This window comes from Panthera pardus, unplaced genomic scaffold (assembly GCF_024362965.1).
Source record: "Panthera pardus isolate Hobbes unplaced genomic scaffold, ASM2436296v1 HiC_scaffold_11, whole genome shotgun sequence".
NCBI classification, from domain to species: domain Eukaryota; kingdom Metazoa; phylum Chordata; class Mammalia; order Carnivora; family Felidae; genus Panthera; species Panthera pardus.
In genome coordinates this window covers 65,945,800-65,959,317 of record NW_026526666.1, presented here as the reverse complement: position 1 = coordinate 65,959,317, position 13,518 = coordinate 65,945,800, and the positions used below count along the sequence as shown (strand labels likewise).

The 13,518-nt window shown below is 35.2% G+C and overlaps 1 pseudogene; it reads right to left on the bottom strand.

Moving 5' to 3' along the window:
* LOC128775935 (histone H3.3A-like) overlaps positions 1-12,987 on the bottom strand; it is a 94,350-nt pseudogene extending 81,363 nt beyond the window's left edge.
* Positions 12,988-13,518: the final 531 nt, after the last annotated feature.

The following is a 13,518-nucleotide window of genomic DNA, read 5'->3' as shown; positions in this document are numbered from 1 at the left end:
ACAAAATAAGTCTCCTGCAATGTTCAAAACTGTTGAGATCCTGAAAGTAAAGAAGGACTAAGGAACTCTTCTATATTGAAAGAGAATAAAAGAAATCTGACCACAAGAATCCTTTTGCTATAAAAGACATTACTGGGACAGTCAGTAAAGCTTTAGTGGGATTTCTAGGAGTTCTTTGTACTGTGCTTGCAGTCTTTTTGTAAGTTAATATTATTTCAAAGCAAAATACAAGAATAAGTTAAATAAATAAGGCATTCCCGTCTGTTACTACTGCTGCATGTCTCACCAAAGTAAATACACATTCCTTGGAATGCCTTCAAAGAATTCTCATGGATAAAATTCAAAAATATATAACCTTATCATAAAAAAACAAACAAACATAAAACACCCAAGGAAACAAAATATCATTTATAAGAGCCAGCATAAAAACAGGTAGCAGAATCAGATCCACAGACTTCAGAATCATTACAAACATAACATAAAACATCCATGCTCAATATATTTTTTGAAAAGAAGGAATCAAGAAAATAGTTGAGAAAGAGGTTATTTTTTTAAAACAACAAACATAATATGGAAAAAACCTGAATTCCTAGAAATGGAAATGTTATACTCAAAATGAAGATTAGAAAGATGAATTTCAGGGAATTATTTTACACTTACTACAGGAAAAAATGATAGTGATTAAGACACATGGAGGATAGATTAGAAAAGGACTAATTAGTGTCAGAAGGAGAGGATAGAGTGAGTGGAGAAGCAGCAATATTTTAAAAAATAATGCCTTAGAATTATTCAGAACTTATAAAAGACACGAACCTACAAGTTCAGGAATCCCAACACACACCAAATACTATCAATAGAAAATCTTTACTTTCATATCTTATAGTGAAATAGAATATAAGACCAAGAAAATCTTAAAAATTAGCCAGAGAGAAAAAAACATATGCCTATGAAAAGAATGCTATTAGACTGATAGCTGACTTATTAACGCTAGCAATAAAAGCTGAATGAGAATACAGAGAGTAAGCTTCAACCAAAATAGCCATTTTGTTGAAAATATCACTTAAGAACAAATATGAACTAAAGATAATTTTAAACATACAATAATTGAAAGAATTTGTTACAAACAGATCTCCAGTAAAAAAAAATTCTGAAAGAAAATTTTCAAGTAGGAAGTAATCACAGATAGAAGTTCTGTGAAATGTGAGATGAATATGCAAGGGATAAATAATCCTAAACCTAAAAAGAATAATAAGCAATTCTTATCCAAAAAGGTAATTCTAGCCAAATATTGATTTTTTATTCTTTCCAAGTTTTTAGTTAACATGCAACGTAATGTTAGTTTCAGGTGTAGAATTTAGTAACTCATCACTTACATATAACATCCAGTGCTCATCACAAGGGCCCTCCTTAATACCCATCACCTATTTAACCCATCCCCCTCTCCCACCTGCCTCCCCTCCAGTAACCCTCAGTGTGTTCTCTATAGTTAAGAGTCTATTTCTTGGTTTTGCTCTCTTTCCCCCCACTATGTCCATTTGTTTTGTTTCTTAAATTCCAGGAGTGAAATCATGGTATTTGTCATTGTTTGAATAACTTATTTTGCTTTGCATAATATTCTCCAACTCCAACCATGTCACTGCAAATGGCAAGATTTCATTCTTTTTGATGGCTGAGTAATATTCCATTGTATTTATATACATCTTCTTTATCCACTCATCAGTCGATGGACATTTGGACTTTTTCCATAATTTGATTATTGTTGAAAATGCTGCTACAAACATTGGGGTGCACTATCCCTTCGAATTAGTATTTTTGTATCCTTTGGGTAAATACCTAGCAGTGTAATTGCTGGGTCATAGGGTAGTTCTATTTTTAACTGTTTTCCAGAGTGGCTGTACCAGTTTGCATTTCCACCAACAGTATAAGAGGGTTCCCCTTCTTCTGTATCCTTGCCAATCCTGTCATTTCCTGTGTTGTTAATTTTAGCCATTCTGACAGGTGTGAGGTAATATCTCATTGTAGTTTTGATTTATATTTCCCTGATAATGAGTGGTGCTGAGCATCTTTTCATGTGTTTGTTGGCCATGTGGATGTCTTCTTTGGAGAAATGTTTGTTCATGTCTTCTGCCCATTTTTTAACAGGATTGTTTGTTTTTGGGTATTGAGTTTTAAGTTATTTGTATATTTTGGATACTAACCCTTTATCAGATACGTTATTCCAAATTTCTTCTCTTATTCCAAAGGTTGCCTTTTAGTTTTGTTGATTGTTTCTTTTGCTGTACAAAAGCATTTTATCTTGATGAAGTCCCAATAAAATTATTTTTAAAAATAAAATTATTTTTAAAAATAAAATTATTTTTTAAAATAAAAAAAAATTATTTTTGTTTTTGTTTCCCTTGCCTTAGGAGACATCTCTAGTAGGAAGTTGCTATGGCCAATGTCAAAGAGGTTACTGCCTATGTTCTCCTCCTGGATTTTAATGGTTTCCTGTCTCACATTTAGGTTGTTAATCCATTGTGAATTTATTTTTGTATATGGTGTAAGAAAGTGGTCCAATTTCATTTTTTTGCATGCTGCTGTTCAGTTATATTACAAAGCTGTGGTGATCAAGACAGCATGATACTGGCACAAAAACAGATACATGGATCAATGAAACAAATTAGAAAACAGAAATGAACCCACAAGTATATGGGCAATTAATCTTCAACAAAGCAGGAAAGAAAATTTAATGAAAAAAAAGACAGTCTCTTTGACAAATGGGGTTGGCAAACATTTTTAACAATAATAACAATATCATGAGGGTTTAAAAAAGCAGAAGTACATGAAAAAATAACATTAAGTCAGGAAGGTTTGATCTAAATTATTGTACTGACTCAGTTGTTCCAAAAAAGCTCGTTTGTATTTTGTCTTTATGTTTGTATTACTAATGGAATAAAATCAAATGTCTTTCACTCAAATATTTAGATTAAATAATGATAAGAGCAAAAATAATTAATTAATTGAAGTATTCAGACTCTCTATGTTATTTGGAAAAGGATAAACATATTAAATCATTTTCATCTTTTTTTAAAGTTTATTTATTTATTTTGAGAGAGAAAAAGAGAGCATGAGCAGAGAAGGGGCAGAGAGAGAGAGAGAATCTCAGTCAGGCTCCATGCTGTCAGCACAGAGCTCCACGCAAGGCTCGATCTCAGAAAATGAGAGATCATGACCTGAGCCAAAATCAAGTGTTCAATGCTTAACCAACTGAGCCACCCAGGAGCTCCTAATTTTCATCTTTGATATGTTAAGTATAAACATAAAAATATAAAAGGTAACTACTAATACATTAGAGATACTTTCTGAAATAGTAGTGGGTAAAAAAGTAAAATGAAAAAAATTCAGAAGTTGCAAAGAAAACAGAAAAAAACGGAATAAGAGATAACATAAAGTAAGACAATAAGACAAATCCAAGTATATCAATAATTGGAGTACATTAAAGTATATAAAAGCTCAGGTAGAAGACAAACACTGATACACTGGGTGAAAAAAAATCTAGCAATATCTGGTTTACTAGAGACAAATGTAAAACCAAAGAATAGAGTAAGATTAAAAACTAAATAGATGGTCAGAGATATACCAGGAAAATATTAACCACAAGAAAGTTAGTATCATTATACTAATATAAATATAGGTTTCAAGGGAAAATATATTTTTTAAAGGTTATTTATTTTGAAAGAGAGAAAGAGAGGAAAGTGGGGAGAGAGGCTGAGAAAGAGGAGAGAGAATCCCAAGCTGACAGCATGGACCTCAACACAGGGCTCAATCTCACAAACTGATCACAACCTGAGCTGAAATCAAGAGTTGGATGCTTAACCTACTGAGCCACCCAGGTGCCCCTCAAGGAAAAAAATATTAACAACATAGAGGATAACAACATAATTTACCAAAAGTTAAAAGTTTAATAATTCTAAATAATTGTTGCATGTACCTAAAAAACTGTCATACATATAAACATAAATTCATATATGAATTGTCATACATATAAACATAATTTCTCACCATTTATATATATATATGGCATGCATTTATACATGACAAAAATAGAACTACAAAAAAAATAAGCAATTCCCAAGCTTGGTGGGAGGTTTTTATTCTTTTTTTATTGTAAAATAAAACACTGATTAAGAGTAATACATGAGGAGTGCCTGGGTGGCTCAGTTGGTTAAGTGTTCTACCATTGATTTCAGCTCAGGTCATGATCTCACAGTTCATGGAATTAAGCCCCACATCTAGCTCTGTGCTGGCAGCATGGAGTCTACTTGAGATTCTCTCTCTCCCTCTCTCTCTGCCAGCCCCCCACCACGTGTGTGTGTGTGTGTGTGTGTGTGTGTGTGTGCATGCGTACTCTCTCTTTCTCAAAATAAACATTTTTTAAAAAGAGTAATACATGAACATATAGTTTATGAATTATAAAGTGAATATTCTTGAAACTAGGAACAATTCATTGTGTTCCTCTGATTCCTGTTATTTCCTACAAGTTGATAGTCAGATCCAGTGGCTAGAACAGATTCGGGTTCATTCACATTTGCAAGACCATAGGAAATGTTGTGGTTGTTTGTTAAGAGGCATATCATGTCTAGTTGTGATTTAACAACCATTGCTCTCAAATGCTTACAGCTATTAATTTACTGAGACTTCCAAAATGCTGATATTCTAATGCTGAGCTTTATTTTTTATTAGATGAAATACTTCATTAAAGTGATATTTCTCTTTGTCTATTATTTGAGTACCAAATGACATAGTTCATGTAGAAAAGACAGGATAAATTCTTGACACTTTCCTTGGTCAGACTTCAAGTAACAAATTTGTTTCTTATCAATTTCTGAATGTGATCAATTTTTTTTTGTCACTTTGAACTCATGGATTCTATGAGTTTCAATCTATTATAATTATTATCCTTCTTGAAATTCAATTTGTTCCATATGTGGCCAGTGGGAACTTCTTCAAGTTTAATAATGTGTCCTTTTGATTTGATCCTAGTAGTCTTTGATAGCTTCCTTGCTATATAGTATGACAAGATGTTCTAGGCTCATCTTGCATATTTCCTGGACTAAGCCATTTTTCTAAGAAGCTGTAATGGAAAATGTTCATTCTAGACTACAATCTGGGAATATAGGTGCTAAGATTGCTGGGTTAGTCATTTTTCTATTCTTTTTTAGTGGACACACTAACTCATACACATATATATGTACATGTACACATGCATACACACATCTGTATGATACCTCACACATTCATACTAACACTCCCAATTCAAATTTAATACTACAGTGTTTGCATATGATCTCTTCTGTCTTCTATATTACTTTATTTCCCCTCTTCCATACTGAGAATCTTGGCTTTCAAAGACATAGAATATGACAGTAATAATGACAGATTTTAACATACATCTGTCAGTAACTGATATATCATATAGATTTTCAAAAAATAGTAATATAGAATATGTGGACATTAATTCACAAGCTTGATTAATTAGAACTAAAGACATTGAATCTCAAACTGAAGAATTCATGTACCAGTTAGGGTCTCAACAGTAAACACAAGGCACATTTGAAAAAGGATAATTAAGTGAAGGTTTGTTTACAAAGGAATATTTGTAAGATATAGGTACAAGGAAACCATGAGGGATAGTTCATTAACCCTGAATTTAATAGTAGCCAGGCTATCACTATCCCAAAGAGAAAAAGGAAGTTATAGTTTCGAAGGAAAGAGTGGCACTGAATTAGGTATCTTAAAAAGAACAATAGCTATTAGGCAACAGATACAGCCAAGTGACCTTGAAGGAAGTAATCACCTTACAGGGGAATAATTACCCTGACCTTTGTCTTATTCTTCCTTCCAATCTCCTGTTGGGGAATATTTCACCTAGATTACTTACTGAAACAACTTCATAAACTGTTCAATGCTTCCTCCCTTGCTCTCCTTCAGTATATCCTCAGCACAGCAGCCAAAATGATCCTGTTAAAACATAATAGAGAATTTGGGGAAGATGGCAGAGGAGGAAGCACCATGAATCTGTCTCCCCACATAGACAACAATTGCATCCTCAGAATCTGTCTGATGTAACTAATTTTGAAACTCTGGAGTCTGTTGAAGGTTTCCGACTTGCAGTATAAGGTCTGGACAGGTAAATTGTAGTTAATTTTAGTCAATTTCAGCTCTTAGCACAGTAGCAGCTATCTTCCCCCAACCCCCAGACACATGGCAGGCAGCTGTACATGTGTTTCCGGAGCAGCTTGCGCAGCTTGTGGGAGCTAGGGTGGGTAAAAAGGACGCTGTCCTACAAATATTGGTGATTTGTGCTCTGAGTATTGATTGCTGCATCTGATCACAACCGTACAAAGAGCCTGGCAGCCATTGTTGTTACATCTCCTCCAAGAGTTGAAAGCCCCTCCCCCTCCAGCTGAAGTGACTTGCAGGAGACTAAATTAGGGCTAGTGCCCTTTTTTCCCACCCTCGTGTTTTCCTTTTCTCCTTTCAGTAGCCAGACATTAAAGACAAGTACATCCAAAAATAATTGAATATATGGAGAAAAATCACAAAGCGACTGTGCATGCCCCGAAAAAACTTAAGAAGACATTAAGCTTACTTTGTCAGGCTGATCTTCAGCACAGACAAAAATAATCAAAAAAGTAGAAATATTATTTTTAAAATAATAAAAAACAGCAAACCCTGGGGAAAGGAGAGAATCTGATTGCCAGAATTACCACATTATTCAGTTCAATGTCCAATGTTCAATAACAATAAAAAAACCCCACAAGATGTACAAAGAAATAGAAAAGTATAGCCTATTAAAGGGAAAAAGGTAAATTAACAGAATCTGTCCCTGAAAGACTTAATAGCAAATATATTAGACAAAGATGTGAAAACTCTTATCTTAAAGATGCTTAAAGAACTAAAGGAACATGTGTAGAGTCAAAAAAGTGATGGGTGAACAAAATGGAAATATCAGTAACGAGATTAAAAAACTGAAATGAAACTAAAATTACAAAGCTGAAAGACCAGTAATTGAAATGAAAAGTTCACTAGAGGGATTCAAAGGCAGATTTGATTGAGCAGACAGAAGAAACAATCAGTGAACTTGAAAACAGGACAATAGAAATTGTCAAGGCTGAGGAACAGAAAGAAAAAAGATTGAAAATAAATGAACAGAGCCTCAGGGAACCTGTGGGACACTGATACTCATTGTGGAAGTCCGGAAGGATAAGACAGAGACAAAGGGGCAGAGAGAATATTGAAATAAATAATGGCTGAAAACTTCCCAAATTTGAGGAAAGACATGAATATAAATAGTCAAGAATCTCAACAAACTCCAAGATGAACTCAAAGGAACCCATTACACATTATAATCAAACTTTCAAAAGCCAAACCCAAAGAGTGAAACTTGAAAGCAGCAAGAGATAGGCAAATCATCACATAAAAGGGATCCTCAATGAAATTATTAGCAAATTTCTCATTAGAAACTTTGGAGACCAGAAGGCAGTGGACCAATACATTCAAAGTGCTAGGGGTGCCTGGGTTTCTTAGTTAGTTAAGTAGCCAACTCTTGATTTTGGCTCAGGTTGTGATCTCATGATTTGTGAGATTGAGTCCCAAATCTGGCTCTGTGCTGACAGTGGGGAGCCTACTTGGGATTCTCTCTCTCTCTTTCTCTCTCTCTCTCTCTCTGCCCCCCCATTCTCTCATTCAAAATAAATAAATAAATTCTTTGAAAAAAGAAGCAAAGTGCTAAAAGGAAAAAAAGTCAACCAATAATCCTATATCTGACAAAACTGTCCTTCAAAAGTGAGGGAGAAATCAAGACACTCCCAGATAAAAGTTGAGAGAGTTCATAACCACTAGACCTGCCTTGCAAGAAATGCTCAAGGTAATCTTGCAAGGTAAAATGAAATGACACTAGTCAGTAACTTGAAGCTATAAGGAGAAATAAAGATCTCAATAAAGGTAAACACATGGATAAGTATAAAATCTACTGTTATTGTAACAATGGCATATAACTTTTTGTTTTCTACATAATTTAAGAGACTAATGCATTTAAAGATAAAAAAAAATATTCACAGAAGGGTCCCTGGGTGGCTCAGTTAGTTAAGCATCTGACTCTTGGTTTTGGCTCAGGTCATGATCTCATGGTTCATGAGTTTGAGCCCTGCATCAGGCTCTGTACTGACAGTGTGGAGCCTGCTTGGATTCTCTCTCTCTCTCCCCCCCTCTCTCTGCCCCTCCCCTGCTTGCTCACTGTCTCTCAAAATAAATAAACTTTAAAAATTAAAAAAAAATTGGGGCGCCTGGGTGGCTGTCAGTTAAGCGTCCGACTTTGGCTCAGGTCATGATCTCACAATCTGTGAGTTCGAGCCCCTCGTCGGGCTCTGTGCTGACAGCTCAGAGCCTGGAGCCTGCTTTGGATTCTGTCTCCCTCTCTCTCTGCCCCTCCCCCGCTCATGCTCTGTCTCTCTGTCAAAAATAAACATTAAAAAAAATTAAAAAAATTAAAACTATTCATGTAAAAGCTACTATTACTGTAAATTTGGTTTGTATCTCTAATCTAGTTTTCTATATAATTAAGAAGACCAATGCATTAAAAAATTGTTTATGTTTTAGGCACACAATGTATAAAGATGAAATTTTGTGACACAATAACCAAAAGGGACGGAAATGGAAATGTAAAGGAGCAGAGTTTTTGTTTGTTATTTAAGTTAAGCAGCTATAAATTAATTTAAACTGTTATAACTTTAGAATGTTAAATATAATCCCCATGGTAACCACAAATAGCCATAGATTATACACAAAAAGAAATTAAGAATTTTAACTCTACATTGCAAAAAATCAACTACACAAAAAAAGAAGACAGGAATGCAGGAAATGAGGGACAAAGACACTATATGGCATGTAGAAAAAAAGAATGAAATGACAGAAGCAAATCCCTCCTTATCAGCAGTTAGTTTAAATGTAAATGGTTAAACTCCCAATCAAAAGACAGAGATTGTCAAACTGTATTAAAAACATAGGACCTTGGGGCACTGTGTGGCTCAATCAGCTAAGCGGCTCCCGACTCTTGATTTCCATTCAGGTCATGATCTCATGATCATGAGATGGAACCCTGCATTGGGCTCCATGCTAAGTGTAGAGCCTATTTGGGATTCCCTCTCTCCTTCTCTTTCTGCTTCTCCCCCACTCTTTTTCTCTCTCCTTCTCAAAAATAAATAAAATAAAAACAAAACAAAACACATGACCTAATTATATGCTATTTTCAAGAGACTCGCTTGATATCTCAAGACACAAACTGGTTGAAAGTGAAAGTATAGAAAAAAATACTAACCAAAAGAAAGAAGAAGTGGCTATACTAATATCAGACTAAATACACTTTATTTACTTATTTATTTATTTATTTATTTATTTATTTATTTATTATTTTATTATTATTATTTTTAATTCACATCCAAGTTAGTTAACATATAGTGTAATAATGGTTTCAGGAATAGAATTTAGTGATTCATCACTTACACATAACACCCAGTGCTCATCCCAACAAGTGTCCTCCTTAATGCCCCTTGCCCATTTAGCCTATCCCCCTCCCCCAAAACCCTCCAGCAATCCTCAGTTTCTTCTTTGTATTTAAGAGTCTCTTATGGTTTGTCTCCTTCCCTGTTTTTATATTATTTGTGCTGTCTCTAAATAAATAAATAAACTGTAAGGCTTAAAAAAAAGAAAGAAATTAGAATAAGAACAAACTAAACCCAAAGCTAGCAGAAGGAAATCGTAAAGATGACAACAGAGTGAAACAAAATAGAGAATAGAAAAGCAATAGAAAAATCAAAGAAACCAAAAGTTGGTTCTTCAAAAAAATCAACAAAGTTGAAAAGCTTCAGGTAGATAGACTATGAAAAAAGAGAGACAACTCGAATTACTAAAATCTGAAATTAAAGTGAGGGCATTATTACTGATTTTACAGAAATGAGAGTATTATGTATAAATGCCAAAAATTCGGATAACCTAAGATGAAATAAAATCAGCATCTCAAAGAGATAACTATACACTCTTGTTCATGGCAGCATTATTCACAATAGCCAAGATTTAGAAACAACCTAAATGTCTACCAACAAATGAATAAGGAAAATGTGGTATATACATACAATAGACTATTATTCAGCCTTAAAAAGGAAGGAATTTCTGTAATATGTTGTAACATGGATGAACCTTGGAGACATTATAGTAAGTGAAATAAGCCAGTCACAAAAAGAGAAATATTGTATGATTCCACTTATATGAGGTAATTAATCAAAATTATAAAGATAGAAAGTATAATGGTGGTTTCCAGGGCCTTGGGGGAGGGGAGAACAGGGAGTCAGTGTTTAATAGCCATAGAGTTTCAGTTCTATAAGATGAAAACAGTTATGGAGATGGATCATGGTGATAGCTGCACAGCAATGTGAATGTATTTAATACTAATGAACTGTATACTTAAAAATGGTTAAGATAATAAATTTTATATTATGTATGTTTCATCATAATTAAAAAAATGTGGATCAGGTTATTCATTGGTTCAGTATCCTTCAACAATTTCCATCTTATTCAGAATAAAAATCAAAGTCTTTATTATGACCCATAAGACCCTACATGATCTGAATTCCCTCTCTATATCACTCTGACCTCATCTTAATATCTATCTTTTCTATATTCTTTTCCTATCACACTGGCCTCAAGGCCTCTGCATTTAATATTCCATCTATTGGAATGCACTCTCCACAGATATTGACTTGGCTCTTTTCTCTTTTTTCCTTCAGGTAAAGTCCTCCTTGGCCATGCTGCCTAAAACTGCAAAAATCACCTCCACACACTTCCTATCCCCAATCTTTGATTTACCTTTCTGTTCAACGTTTATCATTCAAATGTGCAACATATTTCACTGATTTATATTTATCTTGTTTACTGTCTTAATCATCTCCAACCAGAATGTAAGTCCTTGAAGACAGGGACTTTTGTCTGATTAAGCCTGTTTCACACAGGTAAGAGATCAACAAATACCTGTTGGATTAATGAATGAAAGAATATGGTTTAAGAAGTAATAAAGGTAATCTACATTTTACATACATTAAAAAATGATTAATGTATTTTTATGAGCCTAATGTTTTCCTGAATTGCTCACAGTTACTAAATGCTAGTCTGGGTTTGCTTAATGATCACTTAGAGCTCTGCCTATTTCACTAGATGCTCTCTTCTTTTCCTCCACTCCATAGATGCGGCTAAATGAACTTGGAGGCAAAGGCCAAAAATATGTAGAAGTACACAGGCATAGGCTTTGGAATCAGATAAACCTGGATTTACATCCCAGACACTACATCTGATAGTGTAGGGTTTTTAACCTCTACATGCCTTCCTTGTTGCAAAGACAGTATGAAATAGTAGAAAAAGTATATTGGCTTCAGAATCTAAGAGTCTTGGATTCCAATGTAGTTGTGGCTTTGGGCAGTTATTTAATATATAACTCAATTTTCTCATCTATAGAGTGAAGATAATATCTCCTTCATAGGGTTCGTGTAAAAATATACGCTAAAGCACCTGACACAGAAGGTAACCAGTAAATGTTCATTTCTGTTGCTAATATAGGATAGTCGTTAATTTTCTGCCCAAGACAATTTTGTTCACTAGTAAGAAGGCATCTACCTTGGAGGATTTTTTTGTTTTGTTTTGTTTTTTAATGACTGCTACCTTCCAAATGAGTCTAGGGTGATTGTGTTTCAATATTACTATTAACCCATATCACTAGAGATTAAAACCAGAAGCATATTCCTATTAGCAAGATTTTACCCACAAATGTACATTTCGAAGGGAATGGAAGGCAGTAGCAAGCACTGCCAGCTTACAACATTCCTTTTGCATCCACTTTCTGTTTTCTATTACAGGTGGAATCTCATTTTAATGAATACCATTTTAAACATCTGTTTTTTACATACTGAGGCTATTTTTGTGTTCTAGCAGATGGGCCACAGGAACTGTGCTTTGTTGACTTGGCTAAAACAAATTCTAAAAAAAATGAAAATTCTTTCTTTACAAGTACTGTTTGTGCAGAAATAAGTATTTTAATAAGAGGTAATTATCATTTGTAAGTGATATACCCTGGCCAAGGCTACTTCCAAGAAAACAGAACTGGGTTGTGGGTGGGTGGGAGGCAAAATGGACTAGAAAGCAAGAGAAAATTAGAGAAAAACAGAGAAACCTCAAGTTAGTTCTGTTGGAAAATACAAACCTTAAGTCAGAACTCTACTTGTAAACATAACCTCTCTTCTTCCAGGGCTTACTACACATGTTGTTCCTCTACAAAGACTTCTATTCTTTCTATTCCTTCTATTCCCTTGTCCTGAATCTTTTGTGGTAGCACTTACCAGGGTTCATCTTACCTTTAAATATAATTGTTTGGTGTTCTGTCCCTTCCCTCCAACAAGACGGTGAGCTCAGATCTGTAGGCCAAAGCTGATTCAACTTGCTATGACCAATACCTAGCACAGAGCTTAATCTACAAAAATGTTTAATAAATTCTCATTGAATTTAATATAATGAAGAAGTATTGAAATGCTTGAATTAAGTATTTTTACCTATCTTGGATGCTCCATGATAGCAAAAAATATTTCATTTCCACAGGATTTGACACACAAATGCTCAGTGCCACGTGATGGTTGAAAAAATTACTGAAATCAATATACTAAAGTTGGTAAAAAACAAAATCAGACTTTTAACATTTAATTTCTCTCAGGACTTTGATGCACAAATAAATCTACTATTCGCTGCTGAATTAAACCTGATAGCAAGTGACTAGAATATACCGTGAGCCTTGGGGAGACCCAGCTTAAGGCTCTTCATTCTCACCACCAGGAGAGGGGGCAGGGCAAAGGAGAAGCTCCCGGGGACAGGGACATGGAAGGGCGTGGCACACCACTGGGTGGACTGCATTAGCGGGTTACCTCAAAAGAACCAGAGGACAAAATGGGGACTGCGAGAATTGATTCGAAAGAGCCCACTGGGAGCACACTGGAAGGCTTGCTCCTCTTTCCTCAGATTACATCAACTCAGGAGTTGGAGCTAACTTCAGCCAACCATTCAGAGTGAGGCTACAGCTTCTGGACCCCCTGCCCCAGGTTTACCACCCTCCAGGGTTTAGCTTCACACTACACTTCCGCCTGTGAGGTTCCAGCTTCTCGTGGCGGGACTCCAGCTTCCTCGAAAGGCACCTTCCAGTCCAGAAAAGGCTGAGTGGGCACCTCGCCTCCAGGATGTAGGAAGAGCAGCGACCTAAGTGGCAGTTGGTCTTGGTCGTGCTGCTTCTCACTTGCTCAGCCTTGTCTTGTTACTCTCCCTAGCTGACCCCAACAAGCTTCAAAACCGCTGAAAAAATGCCTCTGCTCCTCTCACTCCTGTGAAGATTGGCTTCAGTGGAGTCTCTACTGCAGACCTGAGAAGTGGCACCCATTTTAGCCCTCAAGT